Consider the following 14,600-nt stretch of genomic DNA (forward strand, 5'->3'; position numbering starts at 1 on the left):
CGTGCCATTTACTCTGGTGTTCCACAAGGTAGTGTTCTCAGTCCGCTACTATATCTTCTGAACACGGCAGATCTACCAACAACACCCGGCATCACAATTGCTACATTTGCGGATGACATTTACTAAACGATACGCTCCGCATCAGCTTTTGAAGCGATCAGTGAAAGTAATTATACAAAAGCAGATTTCTTCGAACGAGTCGAAGAAACGTGTCTCTCACCCAAGGGATAACCTCAAGAAAAAAGTGACAGATAGTGATCAACATGATCGTGTTGAGAGTGTTACGTCCTGTGGACTTCGCGATTTCATTCTTTCACAAAAGCCTTTCGTAAGATGTTTTTCCTACAGAATTGTTTTTGGGATGACGAAAATCGAATGATATTTGTCGATCGGCGGGCAGGTTACTAATAATAATGAATCACCATTCTTTCCCGCAGCGAAATCAAACAATAAGTATATTAATTGTGAAACCTGCGCCGCCGGTCAACGGCCGGTCAATAGCCGGTCAGACCGTCATTCCCGGAGAAAATTCGTGAAAAACACTTGAGGGCAGACAATAACAGATAAGAACGAGACGATAGAAATTCCGAAATCTAGCGTCTCAATTCACGAGAAATTGTGAAACCCGCGCCGCCGGTCAACGGCCGGTCAATAGCCGGTCAGACCGTCATTCCCGGAGAAAATTCGTGAAAAACACTTGAGGGCAGACAATAACAGATAAGAACGAGACGATAGAAATTCCGAAATCTAGCGTCTCGATCCACGAGAAATTGTGAAACCCGCGCCGCCGAAAATTCGTGGAAAACACTTGACGGTAGACAATAACAGATAAAGACGAGACAATAAAATTTTTGGAATCAAGCGTCTCGATCGTTTCCGTGAGAAAAACATGTTTTTCAGATGATGACTAACAAGAGTCATCATCGAAAAAACAAGTTCCCCACCAAAAAAAATTAAATTAAGTTATACTCCTTGATAACCCATCCCTAAAATCATATATAAACCGCGACGGCGGGACACCCATTCATTCTGAAACTCTAAACAGTTTAAACAGTAGAGTCCGCGCCTACGAGATTCTTAGCACAATTATTTCTGGTCTCAACTCCGTTGTCAACTTCATCATTGCTATAAATTCTGTGCAGGTCAATATCATCGCATCGCATTACCGAACCAACGGTCCAGAAGAATCTTCGATTCAGTCTCACCGGCGCGATTACTGACTCAGAGGCATTACATCCCGTGATCACCGTCAGCTTTAATAGTAAGTTTCGAATATCTATCACTCCTTTTCCTTTCTACATATATATATATATATATATATATATATATATATATCAATTTTTAAAATTTTAAATAATTTTAGTGTACTCACACGTGCACCGCCGCAGTTCCATAGAGGTAGTTATCCGAAAACGGATAAACCAGAACAGGCGCGCCCGCGAAGTGGAGCGACAGCTCCTTGCCTCATTTCTCAAACGCGAACGGTCTCCGCATATCGACCACCGTATCCCCGATTTTCCCCCTTCACCTTCCCCCTCACCTATCCGCTGTTCCCTTCCGTATCGGGTGTTCTCCGATACCTTTGAATTATCGTCTTTCCTAGAGCCCTCCTATTCCCCGGTTCCTTCCGAGAAACTCAAGGATTTCCCCGACAGCCCTCTCCTGGACTGTTATTCCCCCACTCCATTTGAATATTCAGATCAATCGTGCTATAGATCACCCTCCCCCGCATTCTCCACATCGACCATCGAGGTTCTCGACGGTCGATCACCTTCCCCCGCGCTCTCCTGTTCCAGCGTGGAAATCATATATGAGTCGATTTCCTTAGATTAGATAACCAACATCGTTAATGTAATTTTAAGCACAATAGTTCCTCAATAAGCACATACCCCATACAGCACAGGATATTTTGAGGGACATTTGTGCATCCGCTGGATTATACCACATAATCTCTCCTTTTTCTTTTCATATAAATCCTTCGCTAATAATGATTCTGTAATAGTCCGAGCAGGATGTCAAGTTAATTTAGATTCTTTTCCCTCTAAATCTTGCTCGAAGACCTCCGCACCTTTGTAACACCCCCCCCCCATTCCCACACATATACACCTCACACTCGTATATATGCGTATATAATGATTTGCCTATTTTTCTGTTATAATCATATTTCGCTTAAATTTCACTAATCTTTTTTTTATTAATAAATGTTTAAATAATTTTGTTATGAATAAATGTATATTGATTGTAAAATGAATACCAGTCATTTCATAGAATAAGACCTCGTCCTCAGCTCCCTCGCTCTCTCAAAAATCGCACAAGGTCCGATCCCCGGTAAAAGGGATAATATCCTTGACCAAAAACAGGACCACGAGTGCACGAAACTCACAGTAGGCGTAATAGCGTCCCTTCTGGACGTTGACCCATAACTGGAGTTTTCCGCTACGTGCATTCGTCTCGAGGCACGCGACTTTTCCAGCGTGCACCCGAGATATGATAAGATCTTGTTACGTCTTCCTATCTCCCCTCTTCTAGATAACCTTTTCCTTGCTATCCTTCTAAAATATTCTACAATTTCCGGAGCTTGACGTAACAAGAGTGTTCGCGCACTTTTCTTTTAACTTACAAACTCTCTCACTTGTAAACTGGCCAATCATGGGCATTGGAGGTGGCAGCCGGAGCATCGGCTACTTGCGGATAGCGCCTTTAGCTTTCCTTTGTTATGTATATTAGCGCACGCATGCGACCGTTGCCTCCCTTACTGTCTGTGCTAGTTGAGAAGGCTCGGTTATCACTAAAACTGTATTGTGTTCCTAATAAAACTATTATCGAAGTATTGTTCATACAAAAGACAATTTCTCTTATTATTCTCCGGGACAATCCACAGAGCCTCGTCAACAGATTGTATTGACCGCTAATGCCGAGGAGATCTTTAAGAAGGAAGGTATACAAAATCGCACATGTACATATCATACACTATCTCGTAAAAGTTGTAAAAGTTAAAGAGAACCGAAAAGAGATCTGTATCTATATGCACGTGTGACAAGCACTACTACTTTTTCGTAATACATTTTGTATAGTAAAAATGAGAAGGAAAATCGTCGCTCATGTTCTGTTTGTTTCCAATTAATATTTCACGATGTCAGTAAGTAAGGAAATGATAATTGAAACGATAATTTATGGATATATATATTTCGCTTCTTACTTTAATTAGATCATGTTATGTTATTTACAGTACTTCAATATAGTATCTTGTAGCCAATTCGTCGTTAGCCAGTCATTCGTGTTAATAAATTGAGAATCACGCGATAGAAGCCGAGACAAAATTAGAAACTATAAACATGATAAAAAACGCGTTATGCTTGTGGAGAACGCGCACGCCGAAAGAAAAACCGTTGATGCGACGTATAGAAACCGAGACCGTTATCTATCAACACTATCGTAAAACGGGGCATACAGCAGATAAATAAGCCTCGAAGAAATAACAAAAATCGAAATGCATCCAGTTATTCACGAAAAAAATATTAACAATAATATAATAATAATAACCGTAAACAGTCATCATTCGGATGCTCTGCAGAATTCAAATAATCAAAATTTTAACCCTCAGAATTCAATTGGTCAAAATTTTAGCAATCAAAATTTTAACAATCAAAATTTTAATAATCAAAATACAACGGTAACATGCAAGTATTACGAGAAATCCGGTCATACATTAGAAGAGTGTCGTAAGTGCGCGTATAACAATAGCATCCGTCAAAACTGACAAACTCCGGAAAACGAGCAGATTCCCGCGAGAACAGAGACAATCCCGGGAAACACGAAGACTCGCCCCACTCGAGTAGTAACGGGGGAACTAAAATCAGTTACCAAACAGTAAATATAACTCAAATAGAAGACATTCAATAAAGTTAAAAAGCCCAAATTTTTTATGGGAAATCTAAAATTTTTAGTAAACAGTAGATCAGGACCGAATATTATTAAAAAGAATTCTGTTACATCCGATATCATAGTGGGTAAACACGAAATTCTAAGGCTTAGTGGAATCACGAAGCATCACGTGACCACATTAGGACAGGCACTAATAGATATCTTTGAATGTCCAGTTGCTTTTCATTTAGTTAAAAACAATTTTTCAATTTCAAAAATGGGATTCGGGAATCAGATTTCTTTAAACAATTTCGAGCGAAGGTCAACTAGGATCAAAATAAACTGGAATGGAATAACATTAGCATACCTTTTGAAGAAAGGGAAGAAATATTCCTCCAAAGTCAATTACATATATGCGTGTTAACATCAGTGGTTGCAATATAAGGAAAGTTTCCAGGAGTACGCCATGGAAAAAATAACCATTCTACAATGTTTAAATTTCCCAGACGACAACGTTATCCATTGCCTTATAGTATCATGGACTCAGCCGCTAAACATGTTGCAGCATCTATCTGAAAGGATTTACTCGACAATTTCCTCGAGCAGATGCACCACATTACGAAAACAGTCGCAGTACTCATAAGAAGTCACCATCCTGCCTAAATCGCTGCCTTTGTCTTACGATAAAAAATGCGAAGGTATATCTGTAAATAACACAGACCCACAAAAAAAGAAAAGTCTGCGGCATGGACTAGACCATGGTATTCCCATGTCCATGTATTTTAGCCTGCTGAAACCGAATATGACCTCAGTTTCGCCCCTACACGTCAGGATTTTTTTTCTACAGCCAAAAACAAGGTGTTGCCTGCGCGACGCCTACGTAATCGACGCCACTCAAAATCACCTAACTTGGAAAGAAATGTCAATCCCTCTAATTAAAAGAGATACTACAAGTTCCATTGACAAGAGGACCAACGTGGCTTCCCCATCCGAAATGTTTACTATCCCGGCAAGGACACGTACTACATTGCCCCTCCGAATCATTAACCCCAACATAAAAATGGGTTACGTTCCACGAATGCACGTGCACAACGACATCTACTTAGGAGACGCCGTCGTCACGAATCGCGGCGGTGTAGCTTACATTGGCGTTATAAATACCGGCGAACGAAACGTGGAGATCTCGCTACCGACGGTCGAACTTTTAGAGGTAGAAACCTACTCTACCACCGGGCCGCCCTACGCATCCGTATCCTCTCCCAATAAGGGTCATAAAAGTTTTTAAGCAAGTCATGCGTTGATCAAATAAAAGAACTACTCCGCTTAGACCACTTGAACAACGAAGAGAGGGAGCACGTACATAACCTCATAAAGAACAAGTAGAGAAATCCGAAGAGTCACACGGACTCACTGTTGGCCTGGGCGTAACATTTTTTTGAAAAGCATACCGGGCGGCATGCACGCAACAATACACATAACTGTATATTAAAAAATATATATATATTTTTTTTAAATTAACCATTCTGTCAACATTATAGTGGATATGGGTCGATAACGTGCCGGTGCACGAGATCCAACTTTTCAATATGGCGGTGAGGATTCGGATCCCTCACGTATAGGTGTGTATAAATATTGGCAAGTGACATTGAGAGAGTCAAGTGTTTAAATTTTTAAAAATTTTTTTTAAATTTTTTTTAAATTAAAAAAAAATTTTTTCAGCCCAATTTTATATATATGGATGAGATCCAAATACGTGGCTTTATTAATATACAGCACCAGCGTTGGGTACGCTGGGTCAGAAGAATCAATTATGAAAACAACGACAAAATATGGGACATTTCGGGATACGAGAACATCTACGAATTTCGAATACTGTTTGAAATCGAACATGAGTTTGACATTGAAGAAGAAGTTTGGTAATTCTCAAAATTTTAAAATTTTTATAAATAAATAATTTTTTTGTAATTCCATGTATAACATTTATTATTCCTTGTTCTCTGCCAGACCGCCCACGAAGCGGCAACAAAACCCTTCTCCTAATCCTGATCCAGTGGAAAATAAAGAAAATCTTATTACCAACCGCGACGCAGACGAAGAAAACCTCATCCCCGATAATTCCGACGCAAACGAGGACGACGCGTTAGACAACGATAACGACAATAAAGAACACGAGAACTCGGATCAAGGGATAGCCCTGAACAGCGACGAGACCGACGATATCGACAGCTCAGCTTCAGAACTCTTCGATAACCCGAACGAGCCCTTCGACTTGCACCCAGCTAAGGCACAAGTAGCCGAAATAAGGAACCACTTCCTGGCACGAAAAGACCACCTAGTTGTGTTCATCTCACAGCAGGGGAAACCATGTGACTCTGGCAGCCGAATGTTGTTACAACAGGAAAGATTGCCGGTAATCGTGGATTCGACCCTCGAGCGAGCTAGAGTGGTAACAAAGGGAGCAACGAAGATAATCGCACTTCCAGTCAAAACACAAGAGTCAGAAGAAACAAAAAGGAAATGGATAAAGGAATCCATTGCGTCCTTACTTGACGTTTGCACCGAACTGGAACTGCCAACTGTCTCCATCTGCAAAGGAGAAGTCGACGGCATGCCATTCGCAACCACACGCCGAATAATAGGAGACACCTTCCAAAGAAGTCCTACAAAAATCCTAATATGCAAAAACTATATCTCGATGCCGTCCGAATCTGAGAGAGCTGAGATCCTGAAGAAATTCCACGTCTCTGCCATCGGAGGACATAAAGTGGTAACAAAAACGTATAAACGACTCAAGGAGCGATATTACTGGCCTGGAATGAAACAAGACACAGAAGACTTCACCCGCTGCTGCCAAAACTGCCAATTGAAAAAGTTGGTTTGTGTCAAGACGCGACAATCCATGATCCTCACTGACACTCCTGGGGCAGCGTTCGACAAAATATCAATGGACATAATGGGACCATTGACAACCACGAATGCCGGAAACTCCTGTATCCTTACGATCCAGGACCTACTCACGAAATACTCCTTAGCTATTCCCCTGAAACAAGCCTCTGCCATCCACGTGGCCGACGCTTTCGCGAAAGAATTCATCTGCGTATACGGCGCGCCACGAGCCTGGTTAACCGACCAAAGTTCACATTTTCTGAATGCGTTAATGCGGAACATTGCAAGGAAATTCCGAATTGCGACTTATAAGGGTGAAATCACACGATACAAGAATCAGCATGCGGGACAGAGGATGCGTGATTCGAACAGCCAATCAGCGCTCTTCCGTATTTTTCTGTACCTTTTATGTATGCGTTTGCGTTACTACTTGTGACTACTTGTTTAACCTACAAAGTTTTAATTGAAAAAGTATTTGGAGATAAATGTACGGCAGAAGTGCTATATGCTCACCTGAGCCATAGCACGTTAAACCGCATAAAAAATAATTAAAAAAGTATCGGTAAATAGTTAAAACTCGGTAAATAGATAAAACATTGTGGAGATGGACGTAGAGGTTAGGGAAGATTCAATACGTCGTAATACAAGTATAAAAAAAGTTTAATTTCTTAGTGTTGAAATAAACAATAAGAAATATAAATTACTTTTTTCAAGTATTAACAGTGCAAATATTGCAACTTTTTGTTGCCACAAAAAAATTTCAATTTAACGGGACACTCATGCTTTGCCGACATTGATTTTGCAAAAGAAAATTGTTGCGTGTATATGGTTTCGCACTGAGCGCATTCCGATGGGCGATAACGAGGGCGATAATATTGCTTATGTTTCGTACGAGATATGTGCGTTGGCGCCGCGTCTAGTCAGTCTCGTCTAGCGTGTGTTAACGGTCAGTCGACTCGTATATTAGCGTCTCGTAATTTTTCAACTCGTATATTAGCGTCTCGTAATTTGTAATCTTACGTTATTGCACGGTGTATAAAAAGCTCTGTTGTTTGTGCGAAGCGCGAGAAGTCGCTTTAAAAATATTTATGTGGACGACGCAAATGTTATATTTAGAGGTTTGCTTACATTCTTAACAACATTTATCATTTCCTATATTTATAATTCTTTATATAATTTATATAAAAAATGCATAATAAATAATTATCATTGTATCAATACAGCTTCAGTAGAAAGTAATAAAGAAGATGGTACAACAGAAAAAACATCTGTTAAACATAAAAATAAAGGGAACAAACTATGGGGTTTATACGATGAAATACTCATCGAAGGTGTACGAACCAGGCCATGTTTATGGAATCATATAATCCCTGTTAAGGAAAGAAGTCCCTTATCTGTGAAAGAAGCGTGGTTCGAAATAAGCAAGAAACTGGAAGGTAAATATTTTATGTGACCATAATTTTTATATCACTTACAATTTTTTTAAATAAAACTTTTGTTATTAAATTTTTAATAATATAAGTTATTTTTATGACTCTTCGAGAGTGTAAATTCTTGTACATATACTATTTAACCCCTTAACTGTCGATGACGGCTATAGCCGCAAAAATAAAAGTGGCCAAGAGTGCGTATGACGGCTATAGCCGCAACGTAGAAAAAACAAAGTAAAACTTTTTGAATTTGCTTGAAACTTGTTACACGGGGGTTTTTGGGGTCGCTGATTACGAATCCGAAGTCAGATGTACAAAATTCAAAATGGCGGATCCAATATGGCGGATCAAAATTACAAAAAATGGTCTGATTTTTATGAAATTTGGTACCCTTATGTTTTTTGAGTTTCTGAATCCGAATATGAAGTCAGATGTACAAAATTCAAAATGGCGGATCCAATATGGCGGATCAAAATTACAAAAAATGGTCTGATTTTCATGAAATTTGATACCCTTATGTTTTTTGAGTCTCTGAATCCGAATATGAAGTCAGATTTTCAAAATTCAAAATGGCGGATCAAAATTACAAAAAATGGTCTGATTTTCATGAAATTTGGTACCCTTATGTTTTTTGGGTCTCTGAATCCGAATATGACATCAAAATTAAAAAATGGCGGATGTAATATGGCGCTAATGTTAAATTTAGATTCGGAGATCTAAATAACTTCAAAATAATAATAAAATTCCGTCTATTTTTTGTAATTTTGATCCGCCATATTGGACCCGCCATTATTTAATTTTGATGTCATATTCGGATTCAGAGACCCAAAAAACATAAGGGTACCAAATTTCATGAAAATCAGAACATTTCTTGTAATTTTGATCCGCCATATTGGATCTGCCATTTTGAATTTTGAAAATCTGACATCATATTCGGATTCAGAGACCCAAAAAACATAAGGGTACCAAATTTGATGAAAATCAGACCATTTTTTGTAATTTTGATCCGCCATATTGGATCCGCCATTTTGAATTTTGTAAATCTGACATCATATTCGGATTCAGAGACCCAAAAAACATAAGGGTATCAAGTTTCATAATAATTCGATAAACTTTTTTTCAACACACTTTTGGCCCAAATAGTAAAATTCTCTTAAACAGCCAATGGGTTAAATGAGTATGTGTTGTATCAATGAACCAAAAGCCTATGATATTAAATTGACATTTCAATGAGCTCCTATAAAAAATTCTTTCAAAATATTTATTCATTAATCTATTGTAGATAATTTTGATGTAAATATATATAGTATTAAAAAGCGCTGGAGAAATCTCCGTGATTGCTATATGAAAGCAAGAAAGAAAGTGACTGCATACACACCAAGTGGTTCAGCAGCATCAACTTCAGATAAAAAGAAAGATGGTTTTCGCTTTTTTGACCAAATGTAATTTTTAAATGATTCCATAATTTCAAGGCCGTAAGTAGTATTCCATCAATAATAATGCACATTTTATACAACTTTTAAGATAATTATGTCTTTAAAAACTTTACAATTCTGTAAGTAATGTTTCAAAAGAACCTGAACTGGTGAATGATGCCCCAGACACAAATGATCGAAGAGGATAATACAAATAACAGTACTTTTGGAGTAGGAAAAAGTGTGTCCCGTACAAGTAGTATCTCTTCGCATCATAAAAAACGTAAGTTTGTTATACCCTAAATAACGCAAACAATTTATTAACAAATTAAATAAATAATCCATGGAATAAATGATAATAGAATGAATCAAAATAGATTTATACGGTCATAAATACAACTGTATTGTTTTCGACATTTGAATTGTATATTATTATACATAAACTGCTTTCAGTATATGCAAGTACCAAGTCCCTGAGGTGCATTTCGACGTTTTGTTAAATTGGTAATATTATTTTGATCAGTTGCTGGCTGGGTTTCCTACCTACTGCTGTTCAATATTCTACGCTGGACAAGCTATACGTGACAGGTATGCTTTATTCAACACACATAAATTACGTGATATTCTTTAATATTTTGTACAACTTTTCATATACCTATTTTGATCAAAAGCTTCAAGTTATCCCTTAGTTGCAAAACCGTATAGCAAAGATACTCGATGCCAAAGATGTAGAGACATAGGCAGTGATGGTAGATTTAAGCCACGAGTCATCCCCCTCTATTTACGCACAGAAAGACGCTCTGGCTATTCGTGCAGCGCAGTCGTCACACGAATAAACAGAGCGTCTTTGTGTGGGTAAGTGGAAGGGAGAAAACGTCGTGACTCGCGGCTATATCACTGGACTTATATAATAATTAAAACGTTTTAGCATTAAATATCTTATGTGATATACATCAGTTAATTCCGCAACCTACGGTAACTTCTAAATTGTCAGCATAACAGTTTCACGAGTTATTTAACAAAATTCTTTTCCTATTTGTCATTGCCTGCATTTTTTGATAAATTAAAATTAATTATAGATATATTTTTTAAACATTTAAATTTAATTTATTATACTTGTAATTGTACAAACAATTTACATCTATAGCGTTTTTTTAATATGAAATGAATAAAGGATCAATCATCTGTTTTATAACATATCTGTAATCCTGTCTTATAAAAATAACAATACATAAAATTTTTTTATTCCTCAGAATCGCAAGTTCCAAGTTTCCCAACTGTATTTCGACGGTGCCTTTGTTGAATGAAGTCAACGCTACTAAGTTCCAAATTGCTATTTTTGATCAGCTATTGGCTGGGTTTCCTATCTACTGCTGTTCAATATTCTACGCTGGACAAGTTTACATGACAAGTAAGCTTTATTGAACACATACATCGAAAAAGTAAAATTGTAAAAATATTAATATGTTTCTCCGCTTACACTGTTACGTCCTGTTGACTCCACGATTTCTTTCTTTCGTGGAATCACTCATCTCATCACACGAAAGAGACGGAAACCATAAAATAGCGGTTATCAATTGACGAAGCGGATGCACTCCAACTGTCATCGCTCCTTAAATGGTAAATGACGAAACCTTCTAGAAAACTCGAACCTAATAAAATAGGCAAATTATAGACTTGTTTGTCGCATTCCATCTATTTCCACGAAATGAAGCACGAAATTTCAATTATCTCGAAAATGTCGTGGCAAAGAAAGCAATAAATTAAAAACGCCATAAAGATCTGGGTGACCTCTCGGGTCACGGGAAGGCTGATCTCACGCTTTTCCGTGAAACGCAGATTTGACCTAAGACCCACGCCTCGCGGCGATTGATAAAGTTAAGCTTCTGGGACTGTCAAAGGGCAAGATGATAACGTACTCGCCAATGAATAGCCGCTAATTAAAAATTGCTCATAAGCAATGACGATTTTTGGAAAAACTCGCCACGGGATAGGCGGAAAATTGAAACCTACGTCACGATCAGAAGAGAACTTCACCCAATCAAACCGGATTAAAACATAATCCCGCCTCCTTAATTTTGTATAAAAATCGCGACTTTGCGCACTTGGAGTCATTTCTGATCCAGTCCGAGACGTCTTGAAACTATCTTTACCAGCCGTATTTATCAATCGTCAGCCAGCCGTACTCCTCGCGAAAACCAGATTCTGTCGCGTTGCGAGTAGATTCTGTAAGCGTGCCAATCACCCCGCAGTAACCGAGGGTCCGGACGAACTTAATAGCCACCATTGCCATCCGTTTCACGTCCGGAAGAGTCCGCCGCAGCCACCTGATTCCCCGATAGCAACAGTCAATAGTAAGTCCGAGATACCCGCTCGGTTATCATTATACATCTTTACAGTATGTATATGTGTGTATACCGTATACGAAAACACACATATATATAAATATATACTAATATAAATTCATCTTTAAAACTCCTCCCCCATTTTCGAATTCAAAATTATAAAATAATTTTAATAAAGTCGCAAATTTACCGCCGCAAGTCTTTGGGAATAATTATCCGCAATCGGACAATTCGGAACAGACGCGGCCGCATAGTGGAGCAACAGCTCCTAGCTTCATTCTTAAAAAGCGAACAGTCCCCGCATATCGACCACCCTATCCCCGATTCTCCCCCTTCCCCATCTCCCTCACCTATCTGTTGTTCCCTTGCGTATCGGGTATTCCCCGATACCCCAGAATCATCCCCCTTTTTGGAACCTTTCTACTCTCTAGTTCCTTCCGAGGAACTTGCGGAGTTCCGGGAGAGATCACCCTGCAATTTCTCCCCGGTTTCTTTCGACAGAATTCCTTCCCCCGCCCTTTCTACCTCCACGACCCTCTACCGTGACCGATCGCCTCCTCCCTCCTTCTCTGACTCGAGTGTTGAGATACTCGAGGAATTCTCCCCCCAAACCTCCTCCCCTACCGTAGAGATAATTTATGAGTGTATAAATTTATAGACCGATAATTATTTATTGTACCGTAACTATAATCTTACCGTAAATAACTATAATTCCTGATATTTTACACTAAAAATTATAATACCAAATTAATGTTAACTTTATATATTGCTTTTGTACCACAATTTAATGTAAAATATTAATTTACTCACCAAATGCATTCTGACGGGAAGAATATCGATTTATAAAAATTCTCCCCGATCCTCCGAATTTGTGTTACACCCGTACCGGAACAAATGTCATTCCACACCCACACACCACACTCCCACGTACTATATATATAATAATAATTTTTAATTTATGATAATATTTTGTTCTTTTCCTTTTGTAATAAAATGTTCTAATTATTTTGATCAAATTAAACCCAATGTTTATTCTTTATAAATAAGATCTCACCTCTCACTACCTCCCTAAAGTCGCACAAGGTCCGATCCCCGATAATAGGGATATTATATCCTTGACCGAAAACAGGACCGCGAATGCACAAAAACTCTTGGTAGGCGTAATAGCCTCCCTTCCGGACGTTGACCCACGACTGAAGTTTTCCTGAAAAGTGCATTCAACTCGAGGCACGCGCCCTTCTAACGTGAACCCGAGATACCAAAAGATCTCGTTACGTCTTTCCATACCCCCTCCCATGGACAGCCTTTCTTTCGCTATCCGTCGAACCAATATATATACCTAAATTCCGGGGTTCTGACGTAACAACACAAATAGAAAAATATTTAGTACGAAATTAGATGCCGACCATTCACAAACGAGACTCTATATCGTGACCTACAAACACCCACTATTAAGGAGGAAATTAGAAGATGTAATCAGATATATCGAAATCGTCTAGAGGTCCATCCAATCATCCTAGCAAAAACAATCTCATGAAAAAAGAACCTATCCAACGTCTGAAAAGAGAGATATCCCAAGGCCCTCTAAAATAAAAAAGAGTAGTTTAGATTGTGCTACTGAGCTTGAATCATACTCTTCAAGTCACCTTATATTAGAACATATACTTTACTAAATGTTCCATTCAAGTTGTAAAGGAGAATTTGTAGTTATAAAAAAATTAATATATAAATAATAAGAAAATTGAGATTTAGAGATGCAGAACATCAAAACATCAATCTTTATTCAACCCTTTCACTTAATTTCATAATAAAAAAGTGTACTTAAATATTTCGTAGAATCTACTTTCTACGAAATATGTATTTAAGTACAGTGTTACAAAAATATTTGCTACCAATATTTTAAAAACTACAAAAAAGATAATTTACATTATATTATTAATAGTAAGATCTAATAAAGAGTAAAGCCCCTTGCACAATAAGCGATAGCGATAGCGATAGCGATAGCGATAGCGATAGCGACAGCGACAAAGTTGCCTACAAAGGTATAGCTTTCGCTATCGCTATCACTATCTCTTTTTAAATTTTAATTAATTGAGCTTTTTCAACATATTTTTTTGTCATTTTCAATTAGTTGAAGTACGCTGAATATATGTCACATATAAAATTATATAAATACAGATATACTTGATGGAATACAGTATTAAATAATTATAATTGTTATTTAGGTTCTGAATGTAGAGATCGCTGGATTGCCTTGCGGAATCGTTTTTAAAAGAACAATGCAAATTAATACGATCAGGATCAGCGAAGCATTGGATCAGAAAGAATGGCCATTAATGAAAAATTTGGCATTTTTACACGAATATGTAAAACGACGGAAGACATTTGGTAACGTCGAATCACCATGCAAAGACACTGAAGATTGTACATGTTCCATGCTATCAAATGATTCCTATGCCAAAGATTCTCAAAATTTGGCTCAGAACCACGATGCTGCTGAAGAATTCTTAACTTATGAAGATGTTCAGTACCTTGATGAAACACCAAAACAATATGTGGAACATCTGGACAAACACACTTGCGATTTTATTTTAAAATTTTGTAATTTTCTTTAAGTCTTTGGTTTTATAGATACTATTATAATGGCTAGAATTGAATAG

At 38.0% G+C, this 14,600-nt stretch overlaps 1 long non-coding RNA gene across 1 annotated transcript; it reads left to right on the top strand.

Annotated features, from left to right (window-relative positions):
- Positions 1-7,696: 7,696 nt before the first annotated feature.
- On the top strand, positions 7,697-14,355 carry LOC139815627 (uncharacterized). Its single transcript, XR_011732790.1, has 8 exons — positions 7,697-7,868; positions 7,974-8,186; positions 9,463-9,655; positions 9,755-9,878; positions 10,049-10,183; positions 10,849-11,215; positions 11,848-11,949; positions 14,166-14,355. It is a non-coding gene; the product is annotated as an uncharacterized lncRNA (long non-coding RNA).
- Positions 14,356-14,600: the final 245 nt, after the last annotated feature.

This window comes from Temnothorax longispinosus, chromosome 7 (assembly GCF_030848805.1).
Source record: "Temnothorax longispinosus isolate EJ_2023e chromosome 7, Tlon_JGU_v1, whole genome shotgun sequence".
Taxonomy (NCBI): Eukaryota; Metazoa; Arthropoda; class Insecta; order Hymenoptera; family Formicidae; genus Temnothorax; species Temnothorax longispinosus.